Consider the following 26,653-nt stretch of genomic DNA (forward strand, 5'->3'; position numbering starts at 1 on the left):
ACACTTTGCAGAGGAATGATATTCTCAAGACTGCCGCTGTATTTAAGTTTTACATTAATTACGAATATTTTGCAGTTGAGCGGTGTAGGTAGACCGTAGCGATGAGGACGGTGGTGGTAATGAGTTAGGGTGCGAGCGTGTGGGGAGGGGGGGGGGGAGGCGACGAACTCTGCACGACAACTTTGTGAGGGTGGATAGTTGGTGTTGAGTTTGGTGGAGGCAGCAGGGAGGTGTTGTCTTCTGGCGCCGGGCGTACGTCAACTGGGCTCCACCACCACCATGCCCCTTTATCAACACCGGCCATAACGTTGACTCCGCCCACCCCTCCGCCCACTCCAACATCACACTCAACACCCACTTGTGGCTTTCACCCATATGTTGAGTTTGCAGTGAATAAAATGTTCAGTCGTAGGCTCCGTTACTAGCGCAGAGATAATAGCACACAGCTTAATAATTATCATTACGTGTCAGCGTGTGGAGGATTCAGGAGGGTGAAATTGTGCTGTGAGGTTCAGTGCCAAGGCTACCCGTTTGTCCCTCCGGCAGGCAACGACTTCCAGGTTGGGTGCCACAAGCCCATATCGGACCTGTCGGGCCCCAGGGAGTGCCTGTCGGCTCCTGGAGGTGCCTGTCGGGCCCCAGGGAGTGCCTGTCGGACCCCAGGGAGCACCTGTCGGACCCCAGGGAGCACCTGTCGGGCCCCAGGGAGTGCCTGTCGGGCCCCAGGGAGTGCCTGTCGGGCCCCAGGGAGTGCCTGTCAGACCCCAGGGAGCACCTGTCGGACCCCAGGGAGCACCTGTCGGCTCCTGGGGGTGCCTGTCGGACCCCAGGGAGCACCTGTCGGCTCCTGGGGGTGCCTGTCGGACCCCAGGGAGCACCTGTCGGACCCCAGGGAGCACCTGTCGGGCCCCAGGGAGCAGCTGTCGGGCCCCAGGGAGCACCTGTCGGGCCCCAGGGAGTGCCTGTCGGGCCCCAGGGAGTGCCTGTCGGGCCCCAGGGAGTGCCTGTCAGACCCCAGGGAGCACCTGTCGGACCCCAGGGAGCACCTGTCGGACCCCAGGGAGCACCTGTCGGCTCCTGGGGGTGCCTGTAAAGGGTCTTAGGGGGAAAGTGCGTGCTCTAACAACCATTTAGGACAGCTGAGGAATGTTCCTTGTGAAGGCCTTACGGAAGCTCAGAAGCAGACTGCTCTTTTCTCTAACTAGGAACACGTCACCAATGATCGCTTAAATCAATGATTCTTCTGGCACCGCAGTCGGTCACACCGGGTACAGTAAGGCGAGGCTCAGGAGCTGGATGATTGACTGATGAAGATTAAGCCACCCAAGAGGTGGCACGGGCATGAATAGCCCGTAAGTGGTGGCCCTATCGAGCCATTACCAGTATGATACAAAAGATGATACTGGAGATCTGTGGAGGCGCAACTGCACCCTGCGTGACGGGAGATGTCTCCCGGACCAAATGGTGACCAAATGGTCAGTGGAAGCTGGATTGATTGATTGATGAAGATTAAGCCACCCAAGAGGTGGCACGGGCATGAATAGCCCGTAAGTGGTGGCCCTTTCGAGCCATTACCAGTATGATACAAAAGATGATACTGGAGATTTGTGGAGGCGCAACTGCACCCTGCGTGACGGGAGATGTCTCCCGGACCAAATGGTGACCAAATGGTCAGTGGAAGCTGGAGTTCACCTTGTACCTATATACCGGTAGGTGAGTCCACAGTCACTACCAACGATCACCAATGCAATATTTCGTAGAAAACATCAAGAAGAGGAGGAAAATATGACTGTAAAAAAAAATACTTACGGGGAGAAGTTTTGAAGAAGAAATTAATTACAATTAACTTCCTCTGAAACCGTGTGAGTGAAGGTGGTGGTCTACGACCGCTGATGGGTTGTGGGGGGGTGTACTTACCTAGTTGTGCTTGCGGGGTTGGGCTCCGCTCTTTTGGTCCGTCTCTCAACTGTCAATCAATCAATCAATCAACTGTTACTAACTAGTAACTTTTATTTTTTTTCCACACACACACACACACACACACACACTCACTGTGTGTGTTAGCTTTCTAACTCCCAGGTGCCTGTTGACTGCTAGGTAACAGGAGCATCAGGGTGAAGGAAACTTTGCCCATTTTGTTTCTGCCATCACCGGGGATCGAACCCTGATGCTAGGATTACTAGTCCAGAGCGCTGTCCACTCAGCTATCAGGGTCCCCCTCTGTGTGTGTGGATAAGAAATAGGGAAGACAAAGGGTCACTTAACTAGAGATCAGCATCACTAGCAGGCATCCTCTGGCAGGTGCTACAGAGACTCGTTCAAAGGAGGCTGATAGAAAAGTTATTAAATCGTTGAATTTCGCTTCTAAACAAATTGATGTTTAGAAGAATGGAATTCCTTGTTGGGCAGCTTAGTTATATTACAAGATGGCAGCAGTCAACCAGGAGAAGGGCTGGGGAAGAGGCAGGTTAGACACACTACAGCTGCCTTGCGTGTCGGGAAGCTTCCAAATCTTCCTCACAAGAGATACACATTCAGACTAAACAGGCCAGTATATAGGAAATAGTCTCAAGTTGGATGAGGCGGCTTGGCACCTTCTTTACATAGCCTTCCCAGTTTGGTGCCTTCTTTTGATAATTACTTACTTACTTGGCACCTTCTTTTCCTAATTACTTTAGAAAAGTAACGTGTCACAGTGAGCGGAGAGAGGTAACGAGTGAAGTGCCACAAGGGTCGGTAGCAGAGCCCATCTTCTTAATATACCTTATTGACCTAACGGGAAATGAGCTCCTTCATATCATTGTTTGACGATGAAAACACTAACGAGAAAAATCAGAGAAGAGGCCTGTGATATATTTCAAAATTACACATTCCTAAGGTGACTTAAAATGGCTACTTGACTTGATCTTGCATTTACTAAGGTTTAACGAGGACAAGAACTGGAGTGAGAAGACCCCCCTAGATACAGTACAGAGTGAAGGGGAGGCAGCTTCCAACATAAGGAGAGAAGTACTGGAGTATAGACAAACACACACACCTCACTCCTAAGGCACACGTTTTACAGAATAACGTTGGGAGGTTTTGCCAACAAAGGAGGATACGGAACGCTATACGCACCCTGCAAGAGTCCCACCCTTGAGTACACTGCCCCACCATGCAACTCTCGCGTAAAGAATCATGCCAAAAACAAAACTAGAAAGGGTCCAAAGATATGCAACAAGGCTTGTTCCTTAGCTGCAGGGCTGGAGCCACTGAGGAACTGGACCTTACCACAACTCGGCGAGTACAACTAGGTGAGTATGCAGGCGATGAGTCACAATAACGTGGCTAAATTATGTTGACCAGACCACACACTAGAAGGTGAAGGGACGACGACGTTTCGATCCGTCCTGGACCATTCTCAAGTCGATTAATCACAATCGACTTGAGAATGGTCCAGGACGGACCGAAACGTCGTCGTCCCTTCACTCTTCTAGTGTGTGGTCTGGTCAACAACTAGGTGAGTACATCGGGAGAAAGAAGAAGCATGGAAAACATGATGATAACATGAAGGATTCTAAAGAGAATTTACCAAGCAACCCACATTATTACCCCTCCAACCCTACACACCTTCCCACCCCTTCCCACCCCTTCCCACCCCTTCCCACACCTTCCCACCCCTTCCCACCCCTTCCCACCCCTTCCCACCCCTTCCCACCCCTTCCCACACCTTCCCACCCCTTCCCACACCTTCCCACCCCTTCCCACCCCTTCCCACCCCTTCCCACCCCTTCCCACACCTTCCCACCCCTTCCCACACCTTCCCACACCTTCCCACACCTTCCCACACATCAACCCACCCACCCACACAACCAATACCTCCGCGCTGAATGACAAATCTTGGGGTTAGATCGTAAGCTGTGATCACATCCACAAGAATCGCCACCTACTAATCCCTACCCACACGCCCATAAACCTGACGCCCGCTCCCACACGTACTCACGCCTCTCCTCTTCATCTTCATAATATTTAATATTTCACAATCTTCGTATTGCAAGGCATGTCCGGCAAAGGGAACCTTGGAGTCCTCTCCGCGATCGGTATCAGCGGAAAATAAATAAATAAATATATATATATATATATATATATATATATATATATATATATATATATATATATATATGTATGTATGTATGTATGTATGTATGTATGTATATATATATATATATATATATATATATATATATATATATGTATGTATGTATGTATGTATGTATGTATATATATATATATATATATATATATATATATATATATATATATATATATATATATATTTCTAGTCTGACGCGACACGGGCGCGTTTCGTAAAACTTATTACATTTTCAAAGACTTCACAAATACACAACTGATTAGAACGTATCTCTGATTTTATATCTACATTTGAGTGAGGTGGGAAGGTGATGTGGCAGTAACACAAGACAGAACAGGAGGGGATATTAATAGGGTATTAAAAGTATCAACACAAGACAGAACAGAAACAATGGGTATTGAATAGAAGTGTTTGTAGAAAGCCTATTGGTCCATATTTCTTGATGCTTCTATATTGGAGCGGAGTCTTGAGGTGGGTAGAATATAGTTGTGCAATAATTGGCTGTTGATTGCTGGTGTTGACTTCTTGATGTGTAGTGCCTCGCAAACGTCAAGCCGCCTGCTATCGCTGTATCTATCGATGATTTCTGTGTTGTTTACTAGGATTTCTCTGGCGATGGTTTGGTTATGGGAAGAGATTATATGTTCCTTAATGGAGCCCTGTTGCTTATGCATCGTTAAACGCCTAGAAAGAGATGTTGTTGTCTTGCCTATATACTGGGTTTTTTGGAGCTTACAGTCCCCAAGTGGGCATTTGAAGGCATAGACGACATTAGTCTCTTTTAAAGCGTTCTGTTTTGTGTCTGGAGAGTTTCTCATGAGTAGGCTGGCCGTTTTTCTGGTTTTATAGTAAATCGTCAGTTGTATCCTCTGATTTTTGTCTGTAGGGATAACGTTTCTATTAACAATATCTTTCAGGACCCTTTCCTCCGTTTTATGAGCTGTGGAAAAGAAGTTCCTGTAAAATAGTTTAATAGGGGGTATAGGTGTTGTGTTAGTTGTCTCTTCAGAGGTTGCATGGCTTTTCACTTCCCTTCTTATGATGTCTTCGATGAAACCATTGGAGAAGCCAATGTATATATATATATATATATATATATATATATATATATATATATGTATATATATATATATATATATATATATATATATATATATATATATATATATATATATATATATATATATATATATATATATATATATATAGTAGTAGTAGGCATCCATCAGTCTCAGGATGGATGTATGCAATTGATAAATAATATATTTGTATTACACATATCTATGGTTATTAAAAAGTTGTTGTATAAAGAAAGGGCGTTTTAACTAATAATGTTTAAACCAATATCAGTTTATTAATATTTTTTTCACACATTAGATATTTGGATTGTTGCAAGCCGGAACTGCTTTATCCCTCCCCCCCTCCCCCTGTCTCCTCCAGGCAGTTGTGCAACAGGGCGGGTAAGTCTTACAATATATTAATGATAGTTGTGTGTTACTGGCGAGTCATTTACAAGGTGTATTAATGGTTGAGGTGACCGGAGGTTTTGGTGACTGGCTGGCCCGTTGCCGGAAGAGGGAGCCGGTCGGCCGAGCGGACAGCACGCTGGACTTGTGATCCTGTGGCCCTGGGTTCGATCCCAGGCGCCGGCGAGAAACAATGGGCAGAGTTTCTTTCACCCTATGCCCCTGTTACCTAGCAGTAAATAGGTACCTGGGTGTTAGTCAGCTGTCACGGGCTGCTTCCTGGGGGTGGAGGCCTGGTCGAGGACCGGGCCGCGGGGACACTAAAAGCCCCGAAATCATCTCAAGATAACCTCAAGATAAGACACGGTGTTGCTGGTGCTGAAGTGAACGTTTACCTCGTGGGAACGTTTAGCACCCCTTGTTTAGTCTATTTTATTATTGTTATTAGTATTTACTTCTATAGTATTTGATTTATCTGAGTGCGGCTGTTTCTCTAGTGGCCTCGACGAGGAACTTGAAGCCGGCGGCTTGCCGAATGTCCCACCCTTTGTCCTGGTGATTCTGTCCAGCAGGATTTTGAAATTCAGCACTGTTGTGAGATTTACGGCTTTGGCGGGTAGGTGGTTCCATGGGTTTATAACGAAGGGTGAAAACCCCGTCCTGTATTGTGGCCTGTTGAGGTTGTTGTTGTTTAAGATCCGCTACCTGGAACAAAAAGTTCCAAGTAGCACGGGCTATGGTGAGCCCGTAGTGGACTGTTGAGGTTGAAACGTTGCTCCGTGCCTAGTAATTAAAGTATGTTACTGACCGAGCCACAATCCGCCCTAACGCAACATTGGTCGACTCCGTAATGAATAGACCAAAATATATATTTGGGGCGAGAGATATTATAGGTGGAGAGTGGACCAAGGGAGGCGTCATAACCGGAGGACTCTTCCACATACCAGGCTCCCCCACTCTTCCGCCATCTGTCCGTATATATATTAGAACTATTGCTAGAACAAAGGTAGATCTTCTGGAGAAGAAACTAATGCTAAGATTCATCAAGCCTTTACTCGAATCACTTACGAAACCTGTACATCTTTCCTTAGGCATGACGGCTTTCTTTACACTTAATTAAACGAACTTGGAAATTTGACAGCCCATGGTTATTGTTATAAACCTTGTTTCGGAGCTCAAACTGTTTAATAAATGCAAACAAAGCCGCCATGAGATTGGTGTTGGAGGAGCTTGATCAACTTGGCGGTGGGCGCTCCTGGGCGAGGGGTCGCAAGGCGGCACCAACGCGCACCCCGCATCACCTTCCTTTGCATGATTGCCGTTATTACACGATTGTTTTACAGTAGTTGAAGACGCTTTCCCACCACAGTTGTGGTTGACGGTCCCGTCATCTTAGACTACTTGGTGATGTGCTCAACCCCCCAATCAAAACTGCGCCCCGTAAACCCTCCAGTGCTCCACACACCGACACAGACAACCGTGTACAATGCACGACAAGAACCTAGAGACAAAGTACCAGGCCGGTGTTCACATGCTGTAGTTCCACATTAAACCCCGAAGTGTTCATTTAGGGGGGAATGAATATCCCAGTGCGAGACGCGTTGCGGCCACGAGATGGAGATCAGCAGGAAGCCAAGGCTGTGAAAGTTAGATGTCATTTTCTCTTGAGTTACGACAACGCAGAGGAGTTTAGTATGTTAAATTAAGTGGGAAGGTGTAAACTAACGATAACACTGCGACCCCCGTAAGACATCTCATAACAGAACCGTTGCTGTTTGCTTCGGGATCGTCGTATCTGAATTATCTGCTTGGTGGATGTTAGTTCAACAAACTACGAAGATATTGTTCGTTAATAATTTTGTTAACTAGCTCTTCAGTTTTGTAATTTGCCTAGTTAGACGATTTTTTGGGTTCAGTTCAATTCCTAAACCCATTATTTGCCACTAACTTTTTTCCACCACGGCTCACAAGATAATGTGATGTATAATAAAAGCAGTATACTAGATCAAAGGTAAACTTTTTTTGTTTTGTTTTGTTGTTACGTAAACAAGTTTGTAGGTAAACCTCCGAGCAGCCAAGGAGCTTATCTCCGGTATTTAATAGCTTTGATTAAAACAGTTGGCGTTGAAGACATAGAGCAGCAGACAACAGGGAGACAACCCGACCACATGACGCCTGGAGCCTCGACCAGTGCAGCACACACAACAAACACAGCCACCAGCAGCGACCACATGACGCCTGGAGCCTCGACCAGTGCAGCACACACAACAAACACAGCCACCAGCAGCGACCACATGACGCCTGGAGCCTCGACCAGTGCAACACACACAACAAACACAGCCACCAGCAGCGACCACATGACGCCTGGAGCCTCGACCAGTGCAGCACACACAACAAACACAGCCACCAGCAGCGACCACATGACGCCTGGAGCCTCGACCAGTGCAGCACACACAACAAACACAGCCACCAGCAGCGACCACATGACGCCTGGAGCCTCGACCAGTGCAACACACACAACAAACACAGCCACCAGCAGCGACTACGGCAGGCGGGTCGCCAAGCCTCTAGTCAGGTGCTGCAGTGCCATTCTAACCCCTCCCCCTCGCGCTAATTTAGTTAACTCGGTTCATTTAACCTGTCGTATTGTCACGACTTGGTAAGGGTCCACGAGGAGATGGGGGGCGGCGAAATGTTGCCACTTTCACAACCATGTGTGCGGAGTCCAACCACTTAGGCTGAACGGTAGAACGACGGTCTCGCTTCATGCAAGTCGGCGTTTAATCCCCGACCGTCCAAGTGGCTGGGCAGCGAGAGGGAACGTTCCTCCCCCCTCCCTCCCTTCCCAAATCCTTATCCTGTCCCCTTCCACGTGCTATTTAGTCTTAATGGCTTGGCGCTTTCCCCCTGATAATTCCCTCCCTCCATGTGTGCGAGTTGGTGGTGTCCTCGGCCTAAGTATTGTATCCTCGCGTTAATTTCGAAATAATATCAAAATACTGTTTGAACATGTTGTGGTAATGAGCGTTGATGCCACTTGAGAGTGTGTATGGAAACACATGGGTGGTTCCCCCTCTGAGATGACAGAGGGGAACTCGTAGTGTGTGGTCACACACGTGTCCACACGGGACTGACTCATCACACACACTGACCGTCTTGTTACTGTGGGCTGGAGTGTGACCTGGTGACGGGAGACGCTGCGTGAGGCGGCTGCTGGCGTGACAACGCTTACTACTCCTCACCGCTAGCCACATGCAGTTTTTGTACTCCTGTAAACCGGCCGCAGGTCAGACTTTGTGTCCACCTGATTTATCCAACTGTAGCTGATTATTACTAGTAGTAGTGTTAATAATACCAATACCACTAGTGTTAATAAGACGTAATGAAAGCATTACATTATCCCTGCGTGCTTCCCACCACTCATTTCTGAGTAACGTGCGCTGATGAGGTGAATTCAGGGCGTTGGCAGGAGGGAACAAGGTGGGGGAAGGTCCTTGGCAGGGAGCCACTGCAGGTAGTGGAACGATGCTGGGGAGGGAGGTCGTCGCGTCCAACTGGTGGCCGCCCTGGCGGGACTCCTGCCTGAAATCTGTCACATCACAGACACACTCACCACTCGTGTCAGCTCGGAGAGGTCACTACCTGGAAGGTTGTCAGCGAAGTGTTGTAGGCTCCTTGGAGTGGCCGCCTTTGGAGAGTATCTGAGGCACGTGACAGCGTCCGGGGTGAGGCTTGCTTGGTGTACGTGAACCACTGACAGGGGTCCACTTCCTTCTGGGAATGGTCTGTTTGATGACCTGGGAGCGTGACACTTTGTCTTTGGTGGGGACTGGTTGATGAGAGGATCTGGAAGAGGTTCTCTCTGGTGTGGGTAAATGGAGCACCTTGAAGTGTAACAAAGTGTCTGGTGGTGGTGTTGGGGGAAGGGTGTAACCAAAGTGTACAAGGAAATATGACGATGATAAATTAACATGTATAAGACAGGCTTGGAGAGAGTTTGCACGTTTTGAGGGGGCAGGAGTAAGGGTATGGATGGTATGGATCAGCGCGCCGGCTGCTGTGTGGGGTTGGCCCGCCGCGCGTGTGTGACCCGTTATGTGTTCACCAGCTCAACACGGAGCCACAAATCTAAGGCACTGTTGGTTGCCTCTTGGTGTGTATAATGTTTAGTGTGTTCTTGTGTGGTGTTTGACATTTGAGTGGTGTTTGGTGTGGCTGCCAGGACGTGTGTGACGGGTCGGACAGGTTGTGCGGCCGCTGGCGGTGGGCCGTATGGTCGCCCGGCCTCAGCTCTTTCCCCCGACCCCCCCCCCCAACCCCCCCCAACCCCCCCTCCAACCCCCTATCCCTGAACTCCTCTCTCCGCCGCCCCCCCCCCAACTCCCGGATTGATTGATTGATGAAGATTAAGCCACCCAAAAGGTGGCACGGGCATGAATAGCCCGTAATTGGTGGCCCTTTTGAGCCATCACCAGTATCAATAGATGATACTGGAGATCTGTGAGAGTGCGACTGCACCCTGCGTGACGGGAGATGTTTCCCAGACCAAATGGTGGTGCATCCCATGCCCAACTCCCCCCCCCCTCTCTCCTCCAATTGTGCTCTGCTTTCCTATTGTCGGGGACAGGAAGCCTCTTTGGCGTCTCGACGTCCCCCTACACAACACTGACCATCCAGGTCAGGATGTGACCTGGATGGTCAGTGCCACACCCCCATACTAGTGCATCCTGGATAGTGCCACACCCCCATACTAGTGCCACACTAGTGCCACACCCATTCTTTATTTTTCATATGTGGTTATTATGTTATATATATATATATATATATATATATATATATATATATATATATATATATATATATATATATATATATATAACATATATATGTTATATATATATATATATATATAATATATAACATATATATGTTATATATATATATATGTTATATATATATATATATATATATATATATATATATATATATATATATATATATATATATATATATATATATAATATGCATGCTGATGCACATGTACAGTGACAAGGATCTTTAGTGTTGTGGCTGCCTGGCCACATCTGGCGACACAAGGTACTGGTGACAGGTAAGCCATTAAGGCCGGTCGGCGCCACACTGTATGTGGGTGGTGTTGATGTCTTGTAAGTGGGCTTAGTGGTGCTTGAGACTGTCAACACGGACTGACCTCTTGTCACAACATCCGGCTCTCTCTGTTAGCCAGGTCTGGACAACGACTTGCTTCTTCCTTCTCTGTTTGTGCTTCTGTCCTGACGCTTTACAAATATTGTACGCAGGAACTCGAGGTTTACCTTAGGTTTGTAAGACAAAGAGTTTACATGTTAGAGACAGCGGGTATACACGTACATGTGGGAGCCCCACATTCGCCTGTGCTCAAGTCCCGAGGGTGGCCGTCTAGTTGGGCTATCGGGATGACCTGGTATCCCTATTGCACACATCGCCGACGCCCTTGGTGACGGCCAGGCTGCTGGACTGTGCTCGGTACCTCGACACCTCACCACTTCCTGAGTCTCGGTTTTTATTTTATTAATGGCAGTCAAGGCTCGCAGTTAAATCTTGATTCTTGTGTAGCTCGACTACTTGAAAGATACACGTTGCTTTAATGTCTAGTAACTGATTCTTGTGGAAGTGAAGATAGCAAGAGTACTCGCCACACTTGGTGAATTCTAGTGCCTGAGTCGAGGCCAAAATCCTTACATGAGAATAAGATAATGCAGAGGTTTAAGAGATATTTGTTTTTTATGTACCGAATTTGAAGCGTTTGATGATAGCTCAAGAAATGATGAAGTGGGGGAGGTGGATATTAACAGTTTAACAAGCTGTATTGCAAAGACTGGCAGTAATTAGACAAGTGGTGTTAGGACTCCGAGGGCGCTCCACAACAGTTTGGAGACTCCAACGAGTGCTGGACTTTACAGAGACGCTAGCCACTCACAAGACCGTAACTTGCTCTTGCTGAACACCGACAACACGTTATCGTACATAGACTCCAGAACTGCCATCGAAGCCTCGCAAGAAGAACACTTAGGTGATAACATCCACCCGACCACAACTGCTGCAGCATTAATGCCAACACTCAACGTCAGGGTCGTCGGGTACTTGTCCTCTGGGTGCCGAGACCAGGAATGTACACACTTACATACCTCGCACTCACATTAACACAATAATTAGAGATGGAGCAGTGCAGAAGATGTAGAGTGACCACAAGGCAGCAGTTGCCACATCAGGGTCTGCAGGCTGCTGCAACAATGCAACCAACTATGAACCATTTATTTTGATGAAAGGGAACAATGGAAGAACAGAAGTGCACTTACACACACACATCAGGCATGAATACTCATGTGCATGGACATAGTGTTACAGGTTTATGAAGAGAGGAAATCTCAGCATTGTGGAGAAATGCACAACAGACCACTGGAACATTATGTAACAGTGCAGTTACAAAACAAATAAGATTACCACTGAAATTTTACAGCGCAGACGTTGTTGATAAACACACTGGACGTAACATTACTGATCAACATACGAGTCATAACTACTCGTCCACCGGCTAAGTAATCAGAAACGAATAACACTTGGTGAGCCAGTCAGAGACTAGGGGTCCGCGTAGGAATATTTCTGGTAAAACAACCAAAATAGCAGGATTTTGGTTGCCTTCACCACATCACTTCCTAATGCATTCCATTTGTCAACCACTGACCATTCCATTTGTCAACCACTGACCATTCCATTTGTCAACCACTGACCATTCCATTTGTCAACCACTGACACTGAAAAAGTTCTTCGGCGGGATGCTTGCGAGTGCTCGTCCAGTAGACACGGGTTACTTATGGTCCTGGCTGGAACACTGGTATTGGACGCCAGAGTTGGGCACTGCGACGGCGGCGTGTCTTCTGCTTGGGTGGTGTCAGTCACTGTGGTGCCAGGTGGTGCCGTAGTTGTTGGGGAGCAGTTAGTTGGTGCCTTACAGTCATGAGAAGCAGTGTTCCGTCTGATTTACCTTGAACATAAGCATGGTAGCCAAGAAACGGAACAATTAGTGAAGAGCGTCGGATTATATAGTACAGAATAAGTTGAAAACATAAACTACCTTTTCCTGAAATACAAGAAACCTAACATATTTACTTTTTAAAACAACAGATGGTTGTTGGCCAAGAAAGTGACAAAAGCGAGGCCAAAAGTAGCAGGCAGTAATACTGCATAATAATATACAGTATTATTATAATATATATATATATATATATATATATATATAATACGAGTCACTGGGGCAGCAGTTCAGGCAGGCTTCACCATTCTTCATGAAGGGATCGGGTCTGTGACGTCTGTCTCGGAATGAAGCAAATATGAAACATGCATTTTTGATGGCATCCGAAATTGTTTTCCCCGAAAGAAACGACAAGGCTGTACACACACGAGCCTCTCTGGGTTATACACTTGCTAAAAGAATTACCAGAATATTACTAGGCAACTCAAGGTAAATACGAAATGTATTTTGCGTTGCACTTGATGAAGGTGCAAGTGTAGGTGATACAGTGTAGTTTAGCATTAGTATAAGGGTGTTGGTGAAAGTATGAAGATAGCAGAAAAGTTTGGGAAATTTATACTAGTAATAAAAAACACCTGATTACAACTTCATAAGTTATGTATTAGTCCTGGACAAATTACGCGTTGACTGGACAAAAGTGTCAAGAGTTTGGCAACAGATTTAGCATTGCAAGTAATGGGTAGAAAAGTTAATGTGGCTACTAAATTATGGAAAAAACCACTGTGAGTGAAAAACATGAATTTCACAATGTCCCTGATATTATTGAGGGAGATGTGTTGTGGAGTGAACAGTGAGATAAGGGGTAACATCATGGAGGTCATGGCGGCAGTGACCTTACACCAGCACCACGTCTTAACCACAGACAGTTCAACAGCGTCTTGGAAGAACATTAGTACCCTAACGGACTGTCACAGCACACTGGTGAGTGATGGTAATTATGTCCATGTTTGGAATGGCGTATGTAATTGAATTAGCTCTTTTCTGTAATGAACATAAACAAATCTCGACTTCTGTCTCAACTTACTGATGTATATCTTGCGATGGTTTCGGGAATCGACGTCCCCACGGCCCGGTCTCTGACCACGCCTCCTAGTTGAGAATCAGGTCAAGTACTAAGTATAGAGTTTTACGATTGATTGTTTGATGAAGATCAAGCCACCCAAGAGGTGGCACGGGCATGAATAGCCCGTAAAGAGTTTTTGCGGGTATGTTGTTGTTATAGATTCAGCTACTGGAAGAAGTTCCTAGTAGCACGGGCTATGGTGAGCCCGTAGTGGACTTACTAGCTTTTGCGGGTATTCCACGTTTCTTTATAAGTGTCTCGAATTGTGCGCCCGAACCACTTTGAAACCTGAGGAAACGTTGATCCATTTCCCGTGTCATTATTACTGATACTAGAGTAGCGGAGACTTGAACTAGACTAAAGGAGTAATCCCAGGCGTCGGGGACCTCATCAGGAGACGGTCTTAGGCTATAACATCTGGAAATTGAAGCCACGAAAATGTAAGGTTTGATTATCGGTCATTCCGTTATGAGTGTGAGGGCCAACTTGTTGGTCGGAGCGTAGAGGGGAAAGTAATGGTGAGCCTGGAGGTGGGAAGCTGTCAAATGAGAACTATAGGGGCTGGGGAGAGTGGGTAGGTCGGAACTAAGGTGGTTTGGGTGGGAGGGGTGAGTGTGTTTTAATGTGGGGATGGTGTGTGTGTGTGTACTCACCTATTTGTGCTTGCGGGGGGGGGGGGTGGAGCTCTTTGGTCCTGCCTTTCAACAGTCAATCAACTGATGTACAGGTCCCTGAGCCTACTGGTGTGTGTGTGTGTGTGTGTGTGTGTGTGTGTGTGTGTGTGTGTGTGTGTGTGTGTGTGTGTGTGTGTGTGTGTGTGTGTGTGTTGGAGTACATTACCGGGGGAGGGAGGGGGGAGGGTGATAGCATTAGTGTGTGGTGGTGTGTCCCACTTACACCTTTACCACCTACCTCCCTTCCCTACCTTCCTTCTGCCCCGCTCCTGTGCCAGGTAAGTTACGGGCTCACCATAGCCCGTGCTACTTGGAACTTGTTCCGAGTAGCTGAATCTATAACAACAACATACCTTCCTTCTACCTACCTTCCCCCCTACCTACCTTCCCCCCTACCTACCTACCTTCCCCCCTACCTACCTTCCCCCCTACCTACCTACCTTCCCCCCTACCTACCTTCCCCCCTACCTACCTACCTTCCCCCCTTCCTACCTTCCCCCCTACCTGCCTACCTTCCCCCCTACCTACCTACCTTCCCCCCTACCTACCTACCTTCCCCCCTACCTACCTACCTATCTTCCCCCCTACCTACCTACCTTCCCCCCTACCTACCTATCTTCCCCCCTACCTACCTACCTTCCCCCCTACCTACCTACCTACCTTCCCCCCTACCTACCTATCTTCCCCCTACCTACCTACCTTCCCCCCTACCTACCTATCTTCCCCCTACCTACCTACCTTCCCCCCTACCTATCTTCCCCCTACCTACCTACCTTCCCCCCTACCTAGCTTCCCCCTACCTACCTACCTTCCCCCTGGATTTACGAGACAGATAAGAGCGGCAAGATTGTAGGGGGTGGAGGTGGGATGGGGGGGGGGGTTGACATTTACAATCGTGTTAATGTGAGCCTTAAAGAAGCTGGTGTGTCCGGAGATGGCTATTAACGTGTTCATTGTGAGGGGCGAGCGTGCTGCGGCGGCGGCACTGACCACCATGTCCAGGGTCACTGTCGCTACTGGCGGCCCGGTGCCCGGCCTCCGGTGAGCGCTGCTCTTGTTCTCAGTGTTCAGTGACCTGGTGTTCACGGTGACCTTCAAGGGCGGAGAGAGAGAGGTTCATCAGAGGACCCGCATTATTGTTTAAATGCTGCCTTTGTTGAACATTTATTAATTGTTTAGTGCAGGTGAACGTTGTGGACACTTGCCAGGATTCAACAAGCATATATGTAACTACTTGCGAACCTGTGCCATGTTTTCTCAAGTCTTTTGGCGGGTTTGTTAACATTTATTAAATAGTTTACGGCCATCGAAACTTGACAGTCAAATGTTTGTATTGTTATAAACAGCTTCCTGGTGCTTCAGAGCTCATAAAGATCATGATGACCACACACACACGCACAGCCTGTGGCCACGATGACCGGGCTTATAAAACAATAAAGGGAAACATAGCACATTAAGATGTCAATAGGTGTGGAAGATTCAGGAAGCAGTTACGCAAGTACTTACGAACGTGTACATCTTTTCTCAATCTTTGACGGCCAGGGTTATATTTATTAAACACTTTACAAGCATGAAAACTTCCCAATCAACTGTTGTTATTGTTACAAACAGCCTCCTGGTGCTTCGGACAGCATTAACTGTTTAATAATTGTAAACAAAGCCGTCAAAGATTGAGAAAAGATGTACAGGTTCGTAAGTGCTTGCGTAACTGCTTCGTGAGTCTGGTCCCTGGCCGACCTCCCGCTACTTGGGTACAAGTGACAGGATGAACAACCCAGCGGGTTTTCTTCCTATTGGGGAGTGTTGTACATGCTGCTATGGCGGTGTGTCCACTCACAAGATGAGTGGCGCTGCCCAATACTGTCACTATGGCGGTGTGTCCACTCACAAGATGAGTGGCGCTGCCCAATAAACTCGCCCCTCGGGGCAAAATTAAAAAAAAAAAAAAAAAAAAAAAAATCCCCGCCAGACTTGACACGCGGGAGTAGTGCCGTGCTGAGGTTGTCTAGTGGGATGTGCTCTCTCATCCTCGCTTAGTCACCCTAGCAAATTTTATACCCATCTGAAATTGCTTTGTGGGTCATTATCCAATAATCGTATATTTTAGTCATCTCCGGGTTCGTTTCAGTTGGTCTCCCGTGGAATTGTTGTGTCAGGCCTCATGTACACGTGTGGGGGAACATTTGGATGTGGCCTGGGATGAGGCAGCGTCTGAGATGCTCACAGACGTAGGTTCGAATCCTCGTCACGGCTCTTGTGGATTTGTTCATTTGGATGTGGTGTTCTGTGGAGGCTTCAGGCGTGATTCCTGCTGGATGGGGTTCTGGGAGTTCTTCTACCCCCCACCCCAAGCCCGGCCCGAGGCCACGCTTGACTTGTGAGAGCTTGGTCCAACAGGCTGTTGCTTGGGGCGGCCCGCAGGCCCATAATGTGCATCGGTGTTTGGAATATTGTGCATGCGTGATCCAGCAGTCACCGACCACGGATCCAGCTATCCGACGTCTGATGCAGTTACCAGAGCCGGATCCAGCTATCCGCCAAAGGATCCAGTGACGCGACGTCGGGTCAAAATCTTTTTTTTACAGTCCAGGACAATGCAATCTACCCAACCTTCTTTTTTCCTGTCGTGTTCTGGTAAGTGAGGCTTCGACCCCCCTCACGCGCCGCCCCGGTTTAGGCATTCCAGTATACCCTGGGTTACGGGACCACCATCACCGCTACTACACAACACGACCTGCTTCTGCCAGACAGCCAGCTGACCGCGGCGTTGGTGCCAGGGCACATTGGTGGCACCTTGCCGCGAGGGGGAGGGGGGGGGGGGAAGACGGATTTCTATGAAATTTTGGCCTGAGGGGTCGAGATTATTGGGCAGCGGCACTCATTCTGTGGGTGAACATTCCTCCATTGCAGCGTGTACCCCTCCCCCCTACCTCTACACGTCACAATAGGAAGAAAACCCACTGGGTTGTCACTTAAATCCAGAGGGTGTGGGGCCGCTCCTCTGGGTACAGTAGAGAAGGCATTTGAGGGAGGGACTATATTAACACACACGCGTGGTCATAACACTGGATGCACCGCGGGTTTGACGCTATCGTCGCCTGGAGTGGTGGTTGACTTGGGTGCTGGCGTCAGCAGTAAACGCGGTAACACCTCAACCCTCGCTCCCACCTCATCGGCCACCTGTCGCCTTGCGCTGACATCACTTATATTATTATTATACATCCTGTCACCCGTCAAGTCTTGTGTTCACATATCCCCCCCCTCTCTCCCCCCCCCCCCCAATCTCTCGTGCCCCCTCTCCCCCGTCTCTCTCTCGTGCCCCCTCTCCCCACCCCCCTCTCTCTCGTGCCCCCTCTTTCTCTCCCCCCTCTCTCTCATGCCCCCTCTCCCCCCTCTCTCTCTCTCCCCCTCTCTCTCATGCCCCCTCTCCCCCCTCTCTCTCTCTCTCCCCCTCTCTCTCATGCCCCCTCTCCCCCCTCTCTCTCTCCCCCCCTCTCTCTCCCCACTATCTCTCTCCCCCCTCTCTCTCCCCACTATCTCTCTCCCCCCCCTCTCCCCACTCTCTCTCTCCCCCTTTCTCTTAACAAAATTTTATATACCTGCTTGTTGGGGGTTCTGGGAGTTCTTCTACTCCCAAGCCAGGCCCAAGGCCAGACTTGACTTGTGAGACCTTAGTCCAACAGGCAGTTGCTTGGAGCTTGAAACATGACATATGATTACCACATACAAAATACTCGGGAAAATAGACACGGGAGACAAGAATGGAATATTTAGTTAGGGGTAGTACACGAATACTGGAACGCAGATGGAAACAAAATTACTCAAATAAGCCAAAGAGACAATAGGAAGATTTTTGATTGTGTCACAGTAATGAGCAATTGAAATGTGCTAAGAAGTGAAGTGTGGAATCAGACTCCACACACACACCGCTTTAAATGTAGATATGACAAAACCCAATAAGCTCTGGAAGACACTGTCTCACCTCTGGAAAACTCCCCCTCCTTTTCCTCCCTCCTCCCGACCTTCCTCCACAACCCTGAGGCCCAACAGGCTCATGCTTCACTCGGGGGTGGAGTGGGGGGTGGGTGGGTGTTCATCGTGACCTTCATCTCCAGGTCGACCCCATTTTGAGGTTACATGGACTTCATTCCTGGTGGGTGGGTGCGAGTTGGTTTATATTGTACGCTTGTGGGTGATAAAACGTCAAATTCCATGCTTTACCAGATCGTGAGAACGGACTTAATGTAAATATATATATGCCGTTATAATACCGTTGATATTGTATTGCTCGTCTGTTATACTTAGTGAAGGGCCTAGTCATCCTTCTTGGAGTAGTCGTTGGCAGATCAGAGTTGAGTTTTGGGGGTTTAGGTCGATCTTTATGCGGTGACTATGTTGGTCGATCTTTATGCGGTTTACTATGTTGGTCGATCTTTATGCGGTGACTATGTTGGTCGATCTTTATGCGGTGACTATGTTGGTCGATCTTTATGCGGTTTACTATGTTGGTCGATCTTTATGCGGTTACATAGTTGTCTTGACGGAGCAGTGTGGTTCGTGTGATTGTTGTGTGTTAGTCAAGGGGTTGGCAATAGTGTGTGTGTGTGTGTGTTTTGGGGGGGTACCGATGTTGATAGGGCAGGGACTTGCCATCGTGGCGCCGTGTTGTGGACCTCTGACGTTATCTGCACAACACGCCGCCTACACCTCAATTTTTGGCCCACGTGACCCACGCCCTCGCACGTCGCCCGCGGGGGAACTCGGCTCAAACCTGTGTGGTCGGCAGCACAGGATCAAGGCCCGGTATAGACGTCATCGGACTTGCCACTCCTCTCACAAGGTTATGTAAATGTGTGGAGCATTCCTGATATATTGTATCGTAAAGCGCAGGTTTGTTTTGAGAGCGGAGGTTAAGGATGAGATTTAACATGGCGGTGGAGGCATTGTTAGTGCAAGCGAGATAGTGTAATATCGGGAAGGGTATGGGGGAGGTGGGGAGGTAGAGGGGGGGGGGGAGCTGTCAGTGGAGGTTGGGGCGCTCAACCCGGCTTACCTCAGCAAGGTCGACTCCCACAACTTGCTCCACCCTACCCGGGACCTTGACAAGGGCACCCGCTCACCTTCCCCCCCTCCCCTGTCCTGGCAGCCCGTGTTATGCTAGGTGGCAGTTAGTTAAGATACTGGAAGGCCAGGTCCCATATTCGCACAGTAGAATAACAACACACTGGAGTGTAAGATATGGAAGGAAAAGGAGAATAGAACCAGTGAGGAGTAGAGGTGCCACAGGCATAATGAGAGAGAACTGTGTGAACATCAGACGTCCACGATTGTTCAATACTCTCCCAGCGACCATTATACGGTTTGCCGGAACAAAGGTAGACGTCTTTAAAAAATAATTAGATAGGTTCTTGCAAGAATTGTCAGACCAACCGGGGATGTAGTGGATATATGGGCCTGCGGGCAGCTACAAGCAAGCAGCCTGTTGGACCAAGTTACCACAAGTCGAGCCTGGCCCCAGGACTTGCTTAGGGGAGTAGAAGAATTCCGGAACCCTGTCCTAGTAAACTCTGTAACTCAAGCTAGGCAAGGATATGGTAGTCAGCGCGGGCCATTGACCTCCCCTCCTACCGCATGGACTCTCCCAACAGTCCGTTCTCTTGAGCGGTCCCGTCCTTACAAAACGGATGACATTAATTGCCCAAACCTAACCTAACCCAGAACGCACGAATAGAAAACGGATCACGTCAATTTTGCGAGCCGCTGTGATTTTTGGTACATCAATTTTTGGCCTTTGAGGATTTATACGTCGGAACGAAATCCAATTTCTCTTAAGTTGATATGTCCACCCACCAAACACCAGGGAGCAAATATTGCCATATTGATTCCCCTGATGAAAGCCTATAGTTAGAATGGTAACAACCGGGTTTAGGTCAGCGCTGACTGCAATGCAGATGTGTAACACCAAACAAGGCTTCTAGTGTCTATACTGCTCCTCGGTTAAATACTATCATACTTTGTATTGGGTCTTTTGAATGGTTTATGCTTACTCTACTTCTAATTGGGTCTCCGTGAATGGGATTATGGCTATCCTAATTTTCACTAGGCTTAAGCTGCAGGGCCAGCTTGAGCTTGACCCTTCACTCCAGTAAGTCCGTGTTATAGTGTGCAGATTGAGGGCTGAAGCCCCTGAGGTATTTTCTATTTGTAGACATGGAGTTATCTCTCTAGTCTGCATTCCAGAGATTATTGCTTGAGTGCTGTAAGGCGGTTCCAGCAATTATATGTTTTTGTTTATCTACGAACACTAAAAGATATCACACAACTTTCTAGTGTGTGTTTAGGTCATTTCTTGATAGAAGATCAGTGCGAGGACAAGAGTGGCCTACATCAGCGTCACATTGTGTGATCAAAAATATCATTTGTTTGTGTAACACATCACATTCCTGGCCGAGGCAACATTTGCTTCCTGTACACACTGTAGCCTAACACACCGTGTTACTCTTTTTCTAGAGCTTCTCACCGGATGAGGTCTAACTGCGTCTGGTATTAACTACTCGTTGTAAATCTCGGGTTTATTTCCTTACCTCAGAAGTTGGAACTTATCAAGGTTGAACATGATATTCACTTGTTCCCATTTGGTGATTGGCATGATGTTGAGGCTCGGTTGTTCTCAAAAGAGGTAAATGTCGCAGTAGTTTTATCATCCGGGAAGTATGGCATGAACCTCTGGGTTGTGTCTCGACTGCTCTTTCATTGTACTTTTCTCCTTTTTTTTTATAGAAAATGTAATGTACATTACAATGACATTAGTGCCAGTGCTCGTCCTTCGAGACGTAAAAACCATCCTTATAGATCTTCCTTCACACGTCTCTACGTTACTGTCCGTTACTTAACCCTCGGATAGTATACAGCCCAAAATTGTTTGCGTCACTGATAACACCTTGGTTACGGCCCACCAGTCGTTGCTGGCTGTAGCGTGTGATGGCAGCCATTGCCCTTTCTTATCTCGCCCGTAACATATTCTTATATCAATTCGACATTCGAATTCGACAGATATTGACATATTTGAATAACTATTTAAGTGTTGAGGAATTATCGTCCTATTTAGGTTAGGCGAAGTTGCTAGGTTAGTTTTTTTAGTTCAAAATATGCAAAATGCGCTCATGCGCACACGCTCTCACGTTGTATGTACACGTCCGTTGTAGATAAATGTAGTGTATGAAGACTGGTTGGGATTGGTTAAGCAGGTCAAATGTGGGTGGGATAAAATATATGATGAGTGGAATATTTTAAGAACCTTTAATAGCGTTATAGCTTTCGGATTGTTGAAGTATGAAATGCAATTGTATACGTAATACAATTCAGGAAAGATGAAATCGAATCAGCTGAATTCTTTCACAGAACAACTATGTGGTGAAGTGAGTGCACTAAATCTTGAGCGCCGTGTTGTACTGTGACACGAGTGAGTAGTAGGCTGTAGGGTAGGTGTAAACGTGGTAGTTGTTACCTATCGTACGTTACGGCTCGTGATCCTACAGCAGCCAAACTTTAATAAGTCTAGGGATACGACACAACTGCTGTTCTCAATAGCGAATCACCAGTATAACCCCTTACTAGGTAATGAGCACAAAAATAGAATCTTCATAGGACTGAAGAATAAAGACACTAAGTATAGATATATACTATTATATTAAATAAATCTCAAAAGCAAACAGATGATTATATGGTCACAATATATCACATTAAAATATCACTGTATCTTCCAGACATTAAATCAATATTAATATATGTATATGGCTAGAACAAAAGAATGACTTAACTCCAAGATGATATCTCCCTGGTTCCCGATCAGCTACTGAACTACAATATGAGAGTCAAAAAACACATTGCCTTGCCCCGCGAATAAATTGCCAAAGTTACAATATTTATTATTTCAACAATGGAGCACTATATTGTGACAAGAGTAATCTTAAACTAACTTAATGAATAATTAGTACATATTGATATAGACAACAAAAGTACGTGTTTCTTTACATAGTAATTAAAATATGCATACAGAATAGCATAATGGCATGCACACCCCAGCAACGGACGATCCCACGACAATTTGCCAGATACAGTTCACTCAATTATTATTTCACTCTGTTACCCACTTATGATCACATATAAATCATTAGTTCCCGTGGGAAAACTGATCACACAAAGAAATAAACAATCATTCCCACGATACGCTGGGCCTAACGCCAACACTGTAACATGAATGTGCATTTGCATAGAACATATAAGTATACAATATACATGCTTGTAATTTACATACAATTATAAATGTACATATTAATATATTCACTTACGTATCTTATAAGGGTACGTAACACTTCCACCTCCAAGAAAAAAAATGCAATGGATTGAAGATCAATGGCATTTTTTCAGAAGTAAAAATGTTAGGTAAAAGAAACATTTCATTTATGGTACATCAAAACTTCTTGACAAAGCATCAGCAATAACATTTTGTCTGCCTGGAATATGTTTGATTTCTACATTAAATTCCTGCAAAAACAATGACCATCGCAGAATTCGTTGGTTCTTGACTTTCATCATATTTATAAAGATAAGGGGGTTGTGGTCTGTAAATACTAACACTTTATTTCCTGATAAGTAAATCTCAAACTTCTTGATTGACAATATAAGACCCAACGCCTCCTTTTCTACCACGGAATAATTTCTCTGAGCTGCATTAAATTTTCTGGAATAGTAATACACAGGATGCTCAATCTGGTCTAAACCAACTTGAATAAGCACAGCACCTATCCCAACATTAAATTCATACGCACCATCAGGTGTAACAAAAGCAGTAACCTCTCTAGCATACTCTGTTAATGGAATTTGATAATACCCTTTTGACAAATCAAGCTTACTTACATATTCGGCATGACCTATGGACTCTATACATTCTTCCAACAAGGGTAAAGGAAAAACGTTCACTGTAGTGTTCTTGTTCAGTTTCCTGTAATCCACGCACAATCTCCAGGTTCCATCTGGTTTTGGCACTAACAAACACGGAGAGCTCCAAGTACTTTGACTTGGCCGAATGAAATCATGCTGGAGCAGATATTCCACTTCTGCTTGCATAATTTTCCTCTTTTCGGGATTCACTCGGTACGGATGTTGTCGAATGGGGGTGCTGTCCAGGAGCTGAATGTCGTGTGTGATGAGGTGGGTCTGGGTAGGAACCTCCCCAAACAGAGATGTATGGTTGTCCAGCAGAACCTGGAACTCATCACGTTGTTCCTCCTGTAAATGACATAGCATCTCCCTGCCATTGGAACTGGAACTGAGAAGTTGGATATTAACATCATGTCCCTCACTACAATTATCCTCAGGTGGTAACTCTTCCCGACTAAAACAAGCTACTACACCAGGTCCAACATAAGCTTTTAATCTGTTAATGTGTACAGTCATTTGGGGTTCTGAAAGATTAGGGTTAATTAGTTTATAAGTTAGGTCTCCCACCTTGTGTACCACTTGGTAGGGTCCTGCGAACTTATGGGACATGGAAGTCCCCATACGAGGTTTCAACACCAACACCAAATCTCCGACATCAAACGACCTTAGCTTAGCCTTGAACTTCTTGTCATATCGTACTTTCATGGCTTGTTGAGTCCTTCCCAGATGTTCTTTCGCCAACTCACGAGCCCGACACAACTTAGCCTTGACCTCACTCAAGTACAATCCGCTCTGATGAACAGAGACATCTCCCAACAACTTTTCTTGTAGCATTTTAAGAGGACCTCTTACTTGGTGACCAAACACTAGTTCAAAGGGTGAACAGCCCAATGACTCTTGTAGCCCTTCTCTAGCAGCAAACAACACAAAGGGGAGATTCTCATCCCAATTACGTGGATGAGTTTCTCCGGTTGTCTTTAGCATTTGTTTCAAAGTCTGGTGGAAACGTTCAAGTCCACCTTGGCTTTGTGGATGATATGGACTGGACAATTTGTGCCGAATCCCTCGGGATTCGCAAAAAGTTCTGAAAACTTTAGAAACGAAATTTCCCCCATTATCACTCTGAATAACTCTAGGCATTCCAAACAACGAAAAGAATCTTTCAAGACACTTGATGAGATTATGAGCCTTGGTATTCCGTAGAGCATAAGCTTCAGGAAATCTAGTAGTCATACACATGAGAGTGAACAAAAACATGTTACCCGATTTAGTCTTAGGTAAAGGACCCACACAATCAATTACAACATGAGTAAATGGTTCATCAGGAACTACAATAGGTTGCAATGGTGCTCTAGGTACAGATTGATTTGGTTTACCAACAATTTGACAGGGTATACAGTTATGACAATATCTGACCACGTCTTTCTTTAACTTTGGCCAGAAAAAATATTTACTTATCTTATGGTACATATTCGTGATACCTTGATGGCCTCCCATGGGATCATCATGTGCAGCCTGCAGGACCTGCCTACGATAATCATTGGGGACAACGAGTTGGGTTCTAATCTCACAATCCTCTGAAGAGGGAGTTCCCTTGGGTCTCCACCTTCTCATCAGAAGTCGATCCTTGAAGAAGAAACCCGTCCCTTCCTCCAATGCATCAATATTATCAGGAGCCTCAGAAATACACTTACTTAAACTAGGATCAGTAGTCTGTACAACACTTAAGGGCAATGACTCAGACTCAGCAGCGAGCGGGCAAGAACCTAGTAGCTTGATCTCTTTTCCCGATTGATCGGAATAAAATGGAGTCATAGCTACTTCGGCCTCACTCTCGACAACTGGCGCACTGGAGACAAGCGGGCAAGGTACAGATAGTTCAGCCTCCTCACCTTCACTTTCCTTGTGATTTAGGTTCGGCGGGGCTTCTACTACGGCCTCACTCTCATCATCCAGTCGAGTCATAAAAGAATCCTCAAGATCCACCTCCCACTCCTTTACTGAAGGGGTCCTGGTCTTGGGATCAGCAACCTCAGTGAAGACAGGATTACTCTCACCTGTTTTTCCCATTGATCTAGTAACAACACAAGCAGGGTAAATAATATCATCATCTGCTTCCGGTTGAGCTAATACATTATGGGGTTTAGTTAACATGATGGGACACTTTGGCCCTACAACCATTTGGTTGCCAAAATCATTACCTAGAATAATGTCTACCCCAGGAATGGGCAGTTGTTTACTTACACCAACATTACACCATCCTGAAGTATATTTAGAATCAAGGTTAACTTGCAATAAGGACACTGGTTGCACACTTCCGGCAATACCCTGGAGAAGCACAACTTCACCCAGATCTCGGGTGTCAACATCATCAAGTACCTTCTGGGTAATAAGAGACTGTGAAGCTCCAGTATCACGGAGTAATTGAACAGTCTTATGTCTACCATTAGTACATAATAAGGTACCTGTGGAAATATAGGGTTTGAATTCAGCCATCCAATTGGGACTGACTGTAATACATGAAGAATTAATAGGTTGCACTCCTTTACTCATAATAAGACCAGTTGGTCGGAGTTCAGGATGCAAACTAAAACATGAAGAAATCACATGCCCCCTTCTCTTACAATGGGTACAATGTTTGACAGTGGACACACTGGTATAACCAACTGCCGGTTTAGAATTAGCATTACTAGGCTTAGATGATCCTGGCAATGGAGTAACCATCTTAGGGTTAGTAAGAGAAGAGTTCACAGGAGTAACTGTCGCACCAGGAGGAGACTTATACTGATAAGGAGTACGGTGAGCATTGAAATTTACTCTACGACTAGACTTAGGTGAAGTGGCCGTAAACGGGGCCTTAGTCAGCAACTCATGCTCATCCGCGAGCTTTGACAGCTCATCAATATCGGTTACATTCTTTTGTTCTGCCATAAAAGTAGACAACTGGTCTGGAAGACAGGACAATACTTCTTCCATTATGAGAAGATTCTTTAGAGCATCAAAATCAGTGACTGCAAGTGACTTTAACCATCTGTTGCAAAAATTCGTCTTCTGACGAGTAAAATCGGCTATTGTCTGATCCTTGATTCTCCTTAGGTTCCTGAACTTTTGCCTGTGTGCCTCTGGATTTAGCTGGTATGCATTGAGGATGCTTTTCTTTACAAAGTCATAATCAAAACTATGAGCGTCAGGGAGGGATGTGAAAACCTCCTGACTACGCCCCTTGAATTGAGACTGCATAATGGCTACCCACTGATCCCTTGGCCAGTTCATACTGATGGCAAT

The 26,653-nt window shown here is 46.3% G+C and overlaps 1 protein-coding gene across 6 annotated transcripts in view; it reads left to right on the top strand.

Annotated features, from left to right (window-relative positions):
• Nucleotides 1–26,653, top strand: part of shtd (anaphase promoting complex subunit 1) — an 82,280-nt gene that overhangs the window by 40,579 nt on the left and 15,048 nt on the right. The gene's annotated exons all lie outside the window — the stretch shown is intronic.

This window comes from Procambarus clarkii, chromosome 40, assembly GCF_040958095.1.
Source record: "Procambarus clarkii isolate CNS0578487 chromosome 40, FALCON_Pclarkii_2.0, whole genome shotgun sequence".
Taxonomy (NCBI): Eukaryota; Metazoa; Arthropoda; class Malacostraca; order Decapoda; family Cambaridae; genus Procambarus; species Procambarus clarkii.